Here is a 13,841-nt window from a genome sequence, read left to right as displayed (position 1 = left end):
TGATTCCCCACTCAGATACAGTGATATAAATACTCCGAGTGGTGCAGTGAGAGTAATATGGAAAAAGATGATCCGCTGTGGCAAACCCTAACAGGAGCAGCTGAAAGAAGAAGAAGAAAAAGGTGCAGTGAGAGTAACAACGCTAAAGCAATTATGGTACTTAGAATAGTTTGACCATTCTGTGGACCATTCTATTGTTACAGGTTAATTACAATCAGATGCAATAAACTAATAAACAATATGCGGTTAATTTCAGTGTATTTATAAAGCCGCGTCAGGGATGTGGATCTAAAAAAGAAAGGGAAACCACACTGGAACAGTAGTACTGCTTTGATGCTGGGTGCTGCCAGTTTGCAAAACCAAGCGTAGAACTTGCTTACGCCAAGTATTTAGCTACCATAAAAATGTGCACGGCTTTACGCTAAGTTTAGGTTTTATACATTGCGATTTGAGAGTGGAAACGGGAGTACGCAACATTTTTATGCGTACGCACCATTTATACATGAGGCCCTCTGTGATATACCCAGAAACTGCTGGATTGAAATAAGAGGGGTGTGGTTAGCCCTTGCCATTAAATGGGCAATTACCCATCTCAGATATTACCTGTTGGGATGATAGTTTACCTTGATAGATGGACCATGCGCTCCTGCAGTGGGTGGTCAACCTTTGTGTCACCAGATGTTTCCAGGATCTCGAACCCCATGAATTCTTGGTACTACATACAAAAGGGTCCTTGAATGAAAAGAGAACATGGTGATGCAGTTAGTGACTACACTTCTCTTTTTACACACAGACCCAAGGATAGCAAAGATATATTAAATTAATTTAAAAGATATGCTGCACAGTACTGCCAGGTGGTGCATTTTGTTTGGTGTTTACATACCAAGAATTTGTTTATGCTTGCATGTACTTTTTTTTTTTTGTAAATTAGACTACCGGTATTTGCATGCCAGATATTCTATTACGTATGGACTTACTGATATTTTTTCTAAAGCTTTTCCTTAAGTAGCAACTTGTGAACTTTCTATTTATTAATGTCATGTCTGTTGTGGTCACAATAAAGTTAGTTGTGCATTAATTCATAAGGCTTAAATAACACAAGGGCAGGTTGCTCACCTTCTTCTTCTTAAATATCTCAGTCTTCCATTCCTGCCATCTCATCACTTCCTGTCCTTTGAGACTCCCTGACCTCCTTCACTTTTCTTATTCTCACCTGAGGATTCTCCTTGTGGGCTTCTGTTGACCCCCACAGGGTCATCGAAATGGACGTGCCACATGAAATGAGTGCATCTCCATGTTCTGTCACTCTGCTTATGATCTTTAATGTCTTTAGCACTCATCCAACATCAATAATAATTTAAAAGTGTGTGTGTTTGGGTTACAAGTAATGCGTTAAAAGAAGGAGGATGTGAAAAAGAAATTAAAAAAAAAAAAATAATTTGTTGGCAGCCCAGTTTGCTTTCATAACTAATGTGGTGTTTCTGGTTCTTCAAGTTCACAAGGTCTGGTAATCAGAAGGAATGGAGGCAGCTTACCAGTTGGTCTACCGGGTCATTGTCTTCTTGGCTAGGAATGAAAAGAACAAACAAGTAGGCCATGGCGTAAACTCAAAATCATTTCCCTGTGATATTTGTCATTTATTTATATCACTATGATTTATTATTTTATTTTAACTTATGTTTAGATGTTGTAAATGCATGGCTGCATTTTGTTTATCTTTTGTTTCATTGTTTTGTCCTAGTTGTTTGGCAATCTATACTGCTCAAAAACTGAAGGCAGCACTTAATCATCTCAGTCTAACACCAAGTCAATGAAGCTTCAGGGATATCAGTCTGTCCATTTAGGAAGCACAAGTGACTGTGAATCAACGTCACCTGCTTTGGTGCAAATGAAAGTGGCAACAGGTGACCTGGAGAGGCAACAGCAAGACATCAAGGACAGTTGTTCTCTCCTTATCCTTCCTGACTGACCCTTCTCTAGTTTTGTGTTTTGCTAGTCTCCTTGACATTACTGCGTAGAATGAGGTGGCACCTGAAGGTAGTCCAGCTCCTCCAGAATGGCACATCAATATGTGCTGTCGCAAGGAGGTTTGCTGTGTCTCTCCGCACAATCTCAAAAGGAGGAGACACCAGTAGACGGGCCGTTACACGAGGAGAGCCTGACAGGGCTGTAGAGGTGCATTGACCCAGCAGCAGGACCGCTACCTGCTCCTTTGTGCGAAGAGAGAAGTTCAATTTACTTTTGTACAGACCTCATATTCAGTATTTAGTTAAAGCTGTTAACAATCCACACCTCAAAAATTTAACTGCACTGTTTAAGATGTATAAAAAGACAACTTGACATAACAGTAATTTTTTTAAGCGAGATCTGAAACACAGTTTCATTAATCACTTCACAATCCACATTGATAAAACTTATTCTTCCCACCATTTTTAGAAGTGGAATGCCTCCTATGTCAACTTTAGATGCTCCTCGCACCTACCATTGGCACAAATAATCTTCTATACTCAGAAACATAGAAAGTGAAAATTGGTGCGGCTGAATTTTTAAAAAGGGATCATAGTACTAGGGTGCTGTACCGTGTTAGCCATTATGAATGTAGTGAAAAGTCAAGCAAAATGACACCTTTTACTGGCTAACCAAAAACATTACAATATGCAAACTTTCGAGGCAACTCAGGCCCCTTCTTCAGATAAGATGTAATCTAGAAATAGAAAATAGAAATGTTTCTGACTCACCTTGTCTTCACTAATGCAACCACCTACTGTAGAAGGATAGTGACATTTGGTCGCAATTCATTGGAAGTTTGGCTGTGGAGAGCTAAATCAAATGTGTGTGCTTTTTACATATGAAATTCTATATGAAGACACCGCCATGGACAAAAATTCAGAATAGCTCTACACTCTGGTCGATGATCCAACAGCATCAAAGCTCAAAACGTTCAGAAACATTTTCTAACTGGAAGCAGAACATGTTATGAAAATCAAAATTCTCCTTCACGTAACAGTGGAGATGTGCCTTGGTGTTAACGTACTATTCTCTGTGATCGACCTTTCGTAATAAACTGAATTAACCGTTATCACGCTAGTTCTGTTCCCATTTCCCATTATTACAATGTATGTTTTGTTTAGAACTTCTGCTTTTATACTGTGAATCAGGAAACAGGTCTCTATAAAGTTTTGTTGCAAAGAACAAATGTCTTCTCTTCTGACACACATGTGCGCTTATTAAAATAAATGTACAAAATTCACTTTAATTTAACATAGTGGCTGAAATAATTGTACTTTTGTATTATTGTGATGTTTATTTAATTTTGTAACATGTCGTATATGAGACTATGAGATACCAGGAAAAGATTTATCACAATAATACAGATCTGCTCTGCCCTGTGCTATACTGGAGTTTGATGTGACCCTGAACCACTGTGGCACTCTGGGTAGGATGCACTTGGGCTCCATTTGCATTCCCAGCTCATCTGCTGTTTTGAGGAGTTTCCATGTTCTCTCCACATCTGCATAAGTAAAACAGAGCCTGCTGTTTTAAATCCCTGTTCAGATCAGATTACTTTAGCACTAGGAGATTAGGTAAAGTAAGGATTACAGGAGTTGTCTTAGTCCTGTCTAAATTGTCAGTAGCATTTTAGGGACCGCATGTTCACATCTCAGCAAACATTACAGAGCCTTTAACCTTCTATAAAATATCTGTAAAATCAACCCCAGGTTAAACTAGTCCCCTGCAAATCAACATTTCAGTGGTGGTGTTGAGCGATTCAGATGGGACTAAAATTACAGAGGTCTTCCATTAATGACTTTACCACATTCCCTGTGTAAAACTAATCCCATCCAAATAGGGTGAAGTTGGGGGAAAAGGGACCCCCGTTAATGTTAGGATGTTCTGGTTGTTGCACGTGTGCTCTTTGGGGACAACTTTTGGATCTCCAGTGATAGAAATTTTTGTGTCGAACCAGAGTTGGCGCTGTAGTCTAATGTCTTCGCTCTCCTCCTTCTACAGAACAGATGAGTGACAGCCCTTCCATGGCTGACGTCACTTTCGCTGTCTGAACTCCTGTACCCTCCCTTTCCTAACTGTCATCCACATGATCTTGAAAAAGCGAAAAAGACGGTTTACTCTGTTTATATACTTTGTACTTTTGTCACAGATGTGCCCCAAATCTTTTTCAGTGTTGATTCTCTTCGTATTCAGGTTTTAACTACAATTTTGATTTTATACGTTGGGTTTGACTCTCTTTATCTCAGCTTGTTTTCAGGCCCCTGGTATTCCCTAACCCTTTTCAATTTCAGTTCTTTATCACTCTATCAGTGAGTGACCATACTAGCCATTCGTTTCATTGTTTTTATGAGACTGTTTTAAATCTGCCACATGCACAATGACTTGTGCAAAAAAAGCACCAAGGCCCAACATGCAGATTTTCACAGGACTTTCCACCACCTTCATATAATAATTCATTCTCATAACAGTTTCATTTTTAACCTTTTCAACCTGGCTTGTCTTATGGTAGATTGTTTAAAACGTGACAAATAAGTGGAGTTTCCAGTTGTTTTGAGCTGCTAAATGATGAACTGTGGGGATTTAATGCTTGGGAATTATTGACGATTTTACCTACAGTTCCTCTCAAATTAATTTAAAAACAAAAAGAGTTAAAAGGTTAAAGTCTGATATCTAAAGCCAGGCCGGCTGAGAGCTTGACAGTGTCTGACTTTGGACAAATTTGAGTATAAATCACTTTTAAAGCTCTCTACTTTGAAGATCCTCACAGTGAAATCTGCAGCCATTCCAATGCTGTGCCCTACACTGTGACTTTATGGCCGTGGCATTGGACTTCTGCTACAGGAGGTATGGCGTCACTTCTAGCAAAAATCAGGTATTCAAATTCACCAAGTGGTAGGTACCACTCGAAAGGAATATCTACCGACAGGAGACGTCCATCTTCCATGTTTCCTTTGCAAGAGCCTCTGCTCTATGATGTCAAGTTGTTTTTACAATTTCTGACGCAAACTTAACAAAGCAATCAAAGTAAAAGGCTGTCCATTCGGCCCCTGCCACTAACCCATAGTGCATCCCTGAATGAGACAATTCACCTGGAAGTTTATATATTGAGAAAAAATATATGGAAAAATCCGCATTACTAGTGTGGACGTGTAAAGCAAGTTTAGACACAACTCTTTATACTGTAGAAAGATACTCAATAAAACCAAGTGTGGTGGTCCGTACTGAACTGAGCTGCACTGGGTAGTGCAATGTGACGTCTTAGATCACATGTGGCTTCAGTCCCTGTGACTGTCTGTCTGTCTCTCACCCTTGAGTGTCATGTCTGTCCCCAGTGTATCTATGACTGCAGACACTAAGATTGCCATCATATTTGATAAAGTGAGCTTCATACTACCAGAACAAATACAACACAACACAACCGACAGCTCAGGGCTCAATTATTATGTACACCTGACTGAACAGTCCAGTGATTTTTGTTTTAGTTTTTTTCCTCGACTAAAGATGTTCATTTAAACACTAAATAACAGGCAGGCACATGTGGATTTAATGCTGGGAAATTCTTCCAGACTGGATCTACACACCGTTATTTCTGTATAAATGGCATATATTTTGTTGGCCCATTTGTTTTGTGAATTTGTTTATGAAGTAAAACTCAAGTTTTGCTGTGAATTCAACTTTGCACGAATCATTTCACCCATCAACTGGTAACTTTGATGGTGGCCTGATACTTGGTGGTGGTTCTAAAGTCTCCCAAGTTCCTTTTCACACTTCAACATTTCTAGGGTTTATGGAGAATAAAGAAAACATGTAAGAAAGTATCAGTAATGGAGAAAAACAGCTTGTAGATCTGAGGGGTCAAAGCAGAATGGCGAGAATTGGACAAAATGGGACAACAACAGGCAACTCACAACCAAACTGAACATCAGTGAGTGAGATATCATCTGTCAATGCACCATTTATTGGACTTTGATTCAAATTGGCTATGAGAGCCACAGGCCATGTTGGATTCCGATGCTGTCAGTGAAAGATAAGACAGTGCGTCTCCAGTGGGCACCAAACCATCCAAACTGGACTGTGGAAAAAGTTGCTTGGCTGGAAACATCTAGGTTCCCTTTTAACCAAGCTGATTGAAACATCGCAGTTTGGTGCAAGCAACCAGAGTCTATGGAACCATCCTGTTTGGTGTCAACGCCACAGGATGATGATGGCAGAGTGATGCTGTGGCACATATTAGGGACCCCAATACTTACTGAAAGAAGGTCTGAATAGCAAGGAGCATCTTATCTTGATGATAACCATGAATACAGCTTATCCTCTCTACTACCATGATAGTGCACCGTGTCACAAGGCTCATGTTTTTAATGAGTGGTTTCTGGAGACATGACAGTGAATTTTCTTTGTTTCAGTGACCAGCACAGTACATGAATCTCAACTCTATTGAGCATCTTTGTGAAGAGGTGGAAAAATGCTGTTGGCAGTGAAACTGTGCAGAGAGCCAGTTTGCTGCAACTGTGCAACGTCATGTCTTTATGGTACAACATTAATGAACAATGCATCCTGAATCCTGCAGAATCCAAGGCCAGGCCAATTCATGCTGTGCTGAACACAAAGGAGGTCTCAAAAATGATAAAGGTCTAAGGCCTCCAAAACTGAGTAGAAAACACAGGTCAGGTACCCAACTGCTAACCCAAAAAAAAAATCTCACCCCAGAAAAGTCGGACCCTGTGATATTGGGAGGCTTTGAACTACTAGGATACATATACTGTAATATGAGCTTCGAACATGCTCCTGTTATAGAATTGAGAAGAAATTCTGTGAATAAAAAGTGGTTTTGAATCCGCAAACTCGGATAAGGAAGTAATTCAAAATGGCAAATTTTTTTCCTGTCGTATTGTAATCAGAAAGTCTCAACTTTCTTTCAGACATGGGTCACTGACCTAAAGACAGGAGAAAAAAAAATGGTGATGTTTGTGAGAAAAAAAAAAATTAAATGGCAACAAAGGCTGAGCAAAATAATCCACTGCACAAAAACTATACTTGTGATTTAAGAAATTAACATTAAATAAAGTGCCTCAAGAAACCAACCTCAAAATAAGATTCCTCATCTTGAAAGAAACAACCGAAAAGAAGTGTAAGAGCATCCATTTAATGCACAAACACCTATAAATATTCATGAGTTTCTTTGGATTTACCGGATTCATCGACTCTTTTTGTCTCAGTTTAAAGATTTTGTTTTGGGCCTGGTTTACTTTCTGATTATCTTACTGGTACCTCCTTTTGCCCTTTTTCCTTTTGAGCTTTTTCCTACCTCTTCTTAAATCTTCTTTTATAAAGAACCTTGTTTTGGATCCATCTTACTTCCAGAGATTTTTACATTTTTCTCTCCATAGTTTGATATTTCTGTCCTCTATGGCAGCACCTTGACTTGTTCTCCACTCATCATGATTCTGTCAGCCTTCTCAATCGCTTCTCTACACTGCCTGAGGGTCGATGAGTTCGCTGACTCAATGGCCTTTCTCATGAGCTGCACTTCCAAGTTTTAGACCTCATCGCATCGTGTAGTTAAATCTGACATTTTTAATTCCGACGTGTAACACTTTACATTGTTGTATTTCAGCCAGTGCTCCCCTCCTAGCTGGGGTTCATTTTGATGTTAATCTTATCTATATTTTATGCTACCAGTATTATTTAATTTCATTGTGTCCATGTACGGTAGGTTCTGTAGTGTTCCGTATGTTTTGTGGGCGGTCCCTTAACAGGTGGGGCCCACCTGCCAATCACCACAAGGGACCTGCCCTCAGCCCAATAAATGAGGGGACAACCCAGAGTTCATTCAAACACACCTGGGAGTGGCAACATTCTTGGTTTTATAATTTTCTGTGCTTACCAGTAAACCCCAATTCTCTAAAGAATCGCAAATGCACAAATGGCAATCAGACGTTGTTCCCTTCAATCGTTGGAGGGATGAAAAATGATGGAGGGTGGGAACGTCCTGGGAAAGTTTGGATTTAATTAAATTAATATATCTGTACTTAAATTAAGCAATATATTTAAAAATGCCTACTTTGTCAATGGTTTGTCCTTGGGATTTGTTGATTGTCATGGCAAATGCAGCCTTAATGGGAAATTGCTGTCGTTTAAGTTTAAAAGGTAATTCCAGGTCAGAACTTGTAAGGTCAATTCTGGGAATCAAAACAGTATTGGTAGTATGGGATCCCGTAAGTACTTGTGCCTCAATAATATTTTCTGTCAGCGCCTTCGTTCATTTTGTTTATCCATACGGGCTCGTTTTTGTATTTCCGTTAGTTGAGCTCTTTCTTTTTGGAGCCGTGACTTCTTTGCTTCTGGTGTTTCTGAAGCACATTGTAGGAGCCTTCGTTCATTGTGTTTATTCATGTGGGCTCGTTTTTGTATTTCTGTTAGCTGAGCTCTTGACTTCTTTGCTTCTGGTGTTTCTGACGCGCGTTGTAGGAGCCTTCGTGCATTGTTTTTATGGAGCCGTGACTCCTTTGCTTCTGCTGTTTCAGAAGCTCGTTGTAGGCGCCTTCATTCATTGTTTGTATCCATACGGGCTCATTTTTGTATTTCCGTTAGTTGAGCTCTTTCTTTTTGGAGCCGTGACTTGTTTGCTTGTGGTGTTTCAGAAGCGCGTTGTAGGTGCGTTCCTTTATTGTTTTTATCCATCTGGTCTCGTTTTTGTCTTTTCTGTGGCTGTGTCGTTAGCTATACGTCGTTTACTGTTAGGAATTATAATTGTACTTAATTTTAATATGGAGTGTTCGTTTATTGTTTTTATCCATCTGGTCTCGTTTTTGGTTTTTTTGTGGCTGTGTCGTTATTGCACTTACTGTTAATTCTGAATTGCTGTAACGTGATTCAAATATGCTGTAGTATATTGTAGTCTGGACCTTTGGGCATTCCATAGTAATAAGGAATTATGGGTATTGGGGAGCTGTGTAACGTGTACTCTGGAAAACAATCTTAGTTAAGGACCTGTTAAAGTTTTTTACTTATAACCTGTCTCGTCTTCTTCTCGTGCAATGTTTACAGGTTGTGTTGTGTTGCTTGGGCGCTACCTACTGTGTCTGGGAAGCCGCTGGGTTTGACTCTGGGCGCTGAGTCGCAGTGCGCGTGTGCTTCGATGCGTCCTGCGTCTGTGAGCCTGCGACTGTGCACCCTGCGTCCTTACATCCGGTTTACAACCTTTGGTTAGTAATATGGATTGTGAATTTACTGCATTTCTGGCCTCAGTGTTTTTAACTACTCTGGATTTGTGACTTGAACTTGTTTGTCTTGAATTGCCTTTGCCCTTTCAGGCAGTTCCTTCTTGTCTTTTGTGATCCATGGAGTTTGATTTTGTTTTGAGCATTTCTGTGAAGAATAAAATTTTATTTATAAAGATTCTGAGTTTGCCTCGTCACTAGCCTTTCCATCTTTGAATCTACACGTTGACTGCAGAGGTGTGACCAGAACATCATGTGTGGGTGGGCATTTGGCTTGTCTGGGGGGGGGCAAAAAATATCCATTCATCCCCATTTTTATAGGGGGGTCAAATAATAATAACAATATAGTTTTATATAACATATAAAAGCAAAAATTGTGGCATAAATCATAACCTATTGTTCAATAAAATTAACAGAGGCAATGGAACTTGTATTATAATTTTTTGTGAACAAATATAGAACTACATCTACAAGGTAAATATCAATAAAGTCAAATGTGTACAACATAAGAGAACAAGAACAGAAACGTGGCTTATTGTAGTCATAGGAGGCTATGGGACATCAGTTTCCAGTGTTTAACCTGGATATTATCTACAGGACCTGTCTGCGGTTACTCTTGGCAAATTCTGAAATAAATTCATTCACGTCTAGATTTTCTGTGATGTTTTTCTCATGTGCCAGAATGACTAAATTTCTCTTCCTTGAGCTTTCACATGCAGCTGAAGACACACCAATGATGCGTGCTGTGATGCAGACATGGCTCTGACGTGCGGGACACTAGACGCGTGTTTGTGGAAGTCGCCACCGTCTTTTTCTAGAGCTTTTTTCCAATTAGTGAAGCCGTGTTTGGTGAATATGTCCTCGCGGTCCGAATTGGAAACATTAAATTTGTGGCAGGCAAAGCAAAAGCTGCCATCACGGACAACAGAATATTCCAGCCATGGTCAAGACTGATACCAGCTTGCTCTAAAACATCTGAGTGTCTTTCCGAATGCGCGCTTGGGATAATTAATTCAAATGGGCTGGGATGGGCTATCCATATTTAAGTCAGGCAGACCGGACTGTATATTTTGTTGAAGGCAGAGGTTTGGAGTACCCGACACGGGCACAGAGCTGAAGGATTGTGTAGGCTTGTCTACATCTTTTGGAGTTTCAGTTCCCGACGTGGGTGCGCTGTGCTCCGTGTTGGTAGCAGCGGTGCTGGGCTCAACCGTGGAGCCAGCAGCTTGCGGAGGGACAGAGGTTGAAGATGTCTGCTTTTTAATAAGCCACCTATGCATAGCCTTTGGTGTTACCAGCCAGAAAATAAAAGAAGAATGGAATGTATACGCTGTTTTAATTAAAGAATGTGGTCAACAAGTTCAAAACGTGCTGAAAAATGTGTGGCGAAGTGAACTGTGAGCAGCACAGTGCCTATCTAGTGGAGGAGACACTGACAGATACGCAGCAAATTCAAACGGGCCGATTGGAAAGCAACTCAGTTTTGAAAATCAAATGTTATTCTTCTCCAGGGTTTTCATTGGACAAATAGAGCATTTCGCAGGGGGGGCACGGCTTGTCTCTGGGGAGGGGGGCAGTGCCCACCCCAGCCCCCCTGTGGTCACGCTTCTGGTTGACTGGTCTTTTTTGGTTTAGGCCCGCTCCTTAATGATCAGATGTCCTTGCTGACATCGACTAGCCTTTGAGTAAAAGTCCAACTGCATGGCAGCATCTTGGTGGTATTCTTCAACTCCCCCCAATGATACTACGAGGAGTTAAAGTTTTCTTTCTCTTACACAACTGCCTGCCAAGGTTAAGCAGCCTGCCCTACCCAAGATTCTTTGCACGTCAGCCTGAAAGAGAAACCCAGCTGTTGAAATTTTGTAAATAAGTTGATAAATATTTTGTATGTCTTTATTTGTAACTTAAACAAAGCAATGTAATATTTGTTTTTCATTTTTGAGAATGTTTCATGTTTAATCATCCCCTCTGAGTCCTTAGGACTAAGTCACGAAGTGACTTTATGAGTAGGCCAGGGGGACTGCTTCAAACTTGTCTGGCACGACATTCTCTCTCAATCAACCCTCACAGGAAAGCCAAACTACCTGGCTGGCAAGCTTCACTCAACTAATGGTTTTTAGGGGAAAATAAGCCAGTAACTGGGGGATGTGTCGCACCAGAATTCTATTGGTCTAAAGTTGGCTGTTTGGTTTGGAAGCCATTCTGTACCATGAGGTCCTGTTGGCCTTTGGATTTGAATAGAGAATGTATAAATGCATTTGCTTTACCTCTCTCTCTCTCACACACACCATTACCATGAACAAAGGACAACACAATGAAGAACACACCTCGGCTGCCATATTGAGACAGGCATGCGACCTGACCTGAAGAAAGATAGAAAATATGACTTAACTAGAAAAGTTAAAATGCCCTTAAAATGTAGCTGTGACTGTCAAATATTTCCAAAAAATTCAAATTCTTAACTACTTTAAATGTTAAGAAACATTTAAAGTAAAGTTTAAAGAAACTACACATCAATATTTACCAGGTTGTATGGATTCCTATATTCACTTATACTTTGCTTATTGTTATTATTTTATGAATATGATCATCCATCCATCCATCCATCCATCTATCAATCAATCCATTATCCAACCCGCTATATTCTAACTACAGGGTCACGGGGGTCTTCTGGAGCCAATCCCAGCCAACACAGGGCGCAAGGCAGGAAACAAACCCCAGGCAGGGCGCCAACCCACCATAGGGGAATGAATATGATCAATAATACATTATTTAAAGTTGTAACCTAACTCATGCTTGTCTTTTACTCTATAGGTTATAAATGTAGAAGGGAAGGTGGGGAGAAGTTATAAAGTACAACACCTTATACAAAGTGGTAAGTCGATAGGATTTGAGGCATTCTGACAAAGGCTACACAATGAAGAATACAAAAGGGGAAAGTCAAGTAACGCAGAGCTCCACCAAGACAAAGCAACAGTTTAAAATGGTGGGCCACGTATATTGCATTTAGTTGAGGCTGTGAACCAGCAGTAATGGCTTACACACTTGGCCTTCCTTTCACTCTGAGGAGTGACCTAGCAGGTCCAAGAACAGTCTCAGACACTAGACATACGTCCATAAGACATCACACCACTTTTATTATGCCTATAGGACAATTTTTCGGGTAAAAAGGACAAAAGTTTTGAGGTAAGGTAATTATAATCACTAATCATGGAGTCAGAAAGTACCAACATGTTGATTAAAACATGCAAGTAAGAATTTCACTGGACTCTGTACACGAGACAATAAGGAGTCTACACACCTAGAAATCTATGTTGTAGTGCCCTTAAAATGTAGCTGTGATTGTCAAATATTTCCAAAAAATTCAAATGTAGCCACAATAAAGAAATTCCAGCACCAATATGACTCGCCAAACAGAAAATAGTATCTGTGAGCAGACATATACATTATGAACATACTGTTTGGCACTTGAAAGCATATCTTAACTTCATTGAAGATTAAAACAGAACAAATACAGCTGCTTGGTTACAGTTAGGGATTCCATTCCGGGAATTTGGGAATTCCGCATGTCATTCCCGGGCTCCCGGGGATGACACAGTGCATGGGCATCTCACATGTGAATGGTTTTAGAATGACCGACACTTATTTTTAATAAAACTACTGCAATATGTTGACACCAATAAAAGACTAACCTTGACTACAAGCAGTTCATGCTGTCATATAAGTACATGTATCTAGTTAGTTGCGGTAATAAGAGTGTAGAAAGCACAACGTGTCGAGCGTGCAGTCGTCCAGGTGAGAGCGCACCTTCATGCAGAGATAGCCAGCCGCTGAGATAGCACGCTCTGCCTCCACTGAAGTAGACGGCACAATCATCAGATACCGATACACTTGTTCTAAACAACGCCCGCGCTTGACGTTGCGCTGAAACACCGCCATTTCAGCTTTTACTGATGCATCCAGTTTCTTGTCATCATTCTGTGATGGCAAGTTTCTTAGCACTGATAATGCTGATGCAACAGACTGACGCACTGCAATTTCAAGTTGCTGTTCAAAGCTGACAACAGCACAGACGTCAATGAACTCTGCCCCGTCCCGGCATTCGTGAGATGCAGAGTGCAGACACCCAGAGCCGGCCTTAGGGCGAAGTGAACGAAGCGACTGCTTCGGGCCCACAGCTGGAGGGGGCCCACTGCGCCCAAGGTTTTTTTTTTTTTCCTGTGATGCGTGACGCTGCTGCGGAGGGCCCAATGGAGCAACAGACTCCTTCCCTCCAACCTCTATTACTCATTTTTTTATATATATATATAATTCACGGGCAACATATTCCATCACCTAATTACTCCATGTGGACATCTCCACTCGGCACTCCAATCTTCATTACGCTTCACTCAGGCCCGTGCGCCTGTTGCCGCCTCCACAGCTCATCTGTGCCTCTGTCCTCAGTAGGCAGCCACTTACGCTTCAGTCGGGGCCGCTCCGCCGCACTGCATTCACGACAGAGCATAAAAGGGGCCCTTCTCTTCGTAAAGCCATCACTTTCCTTCATATCAATATATTTCCATTTTGTTAGAAAGAACTTCTTGTAGATAGTAGTTAGGCCTTGCC

The sequence above is a fragment of the Erpetoichthys calabaricus genome, chromosome 12 (assembly GCF_900747795.2).
Source record: "Erpetoichthys calabaricus chromosome 12, fErpCal1.3, whole genome shotgun sequence".
NCBI classification, from domain to species: domain Eukaryota; kingdom Metazoa; phylum Chordata; class Cladistia; order Polypteriformes; family Polypteridae; genus Erpetoichthys; species Erpetoichthys calabaricus.
The sequence above is the reverse complement of the archived record's forward strand: the minus strand, read 5'-3'. Positions refer to the sequence as shown.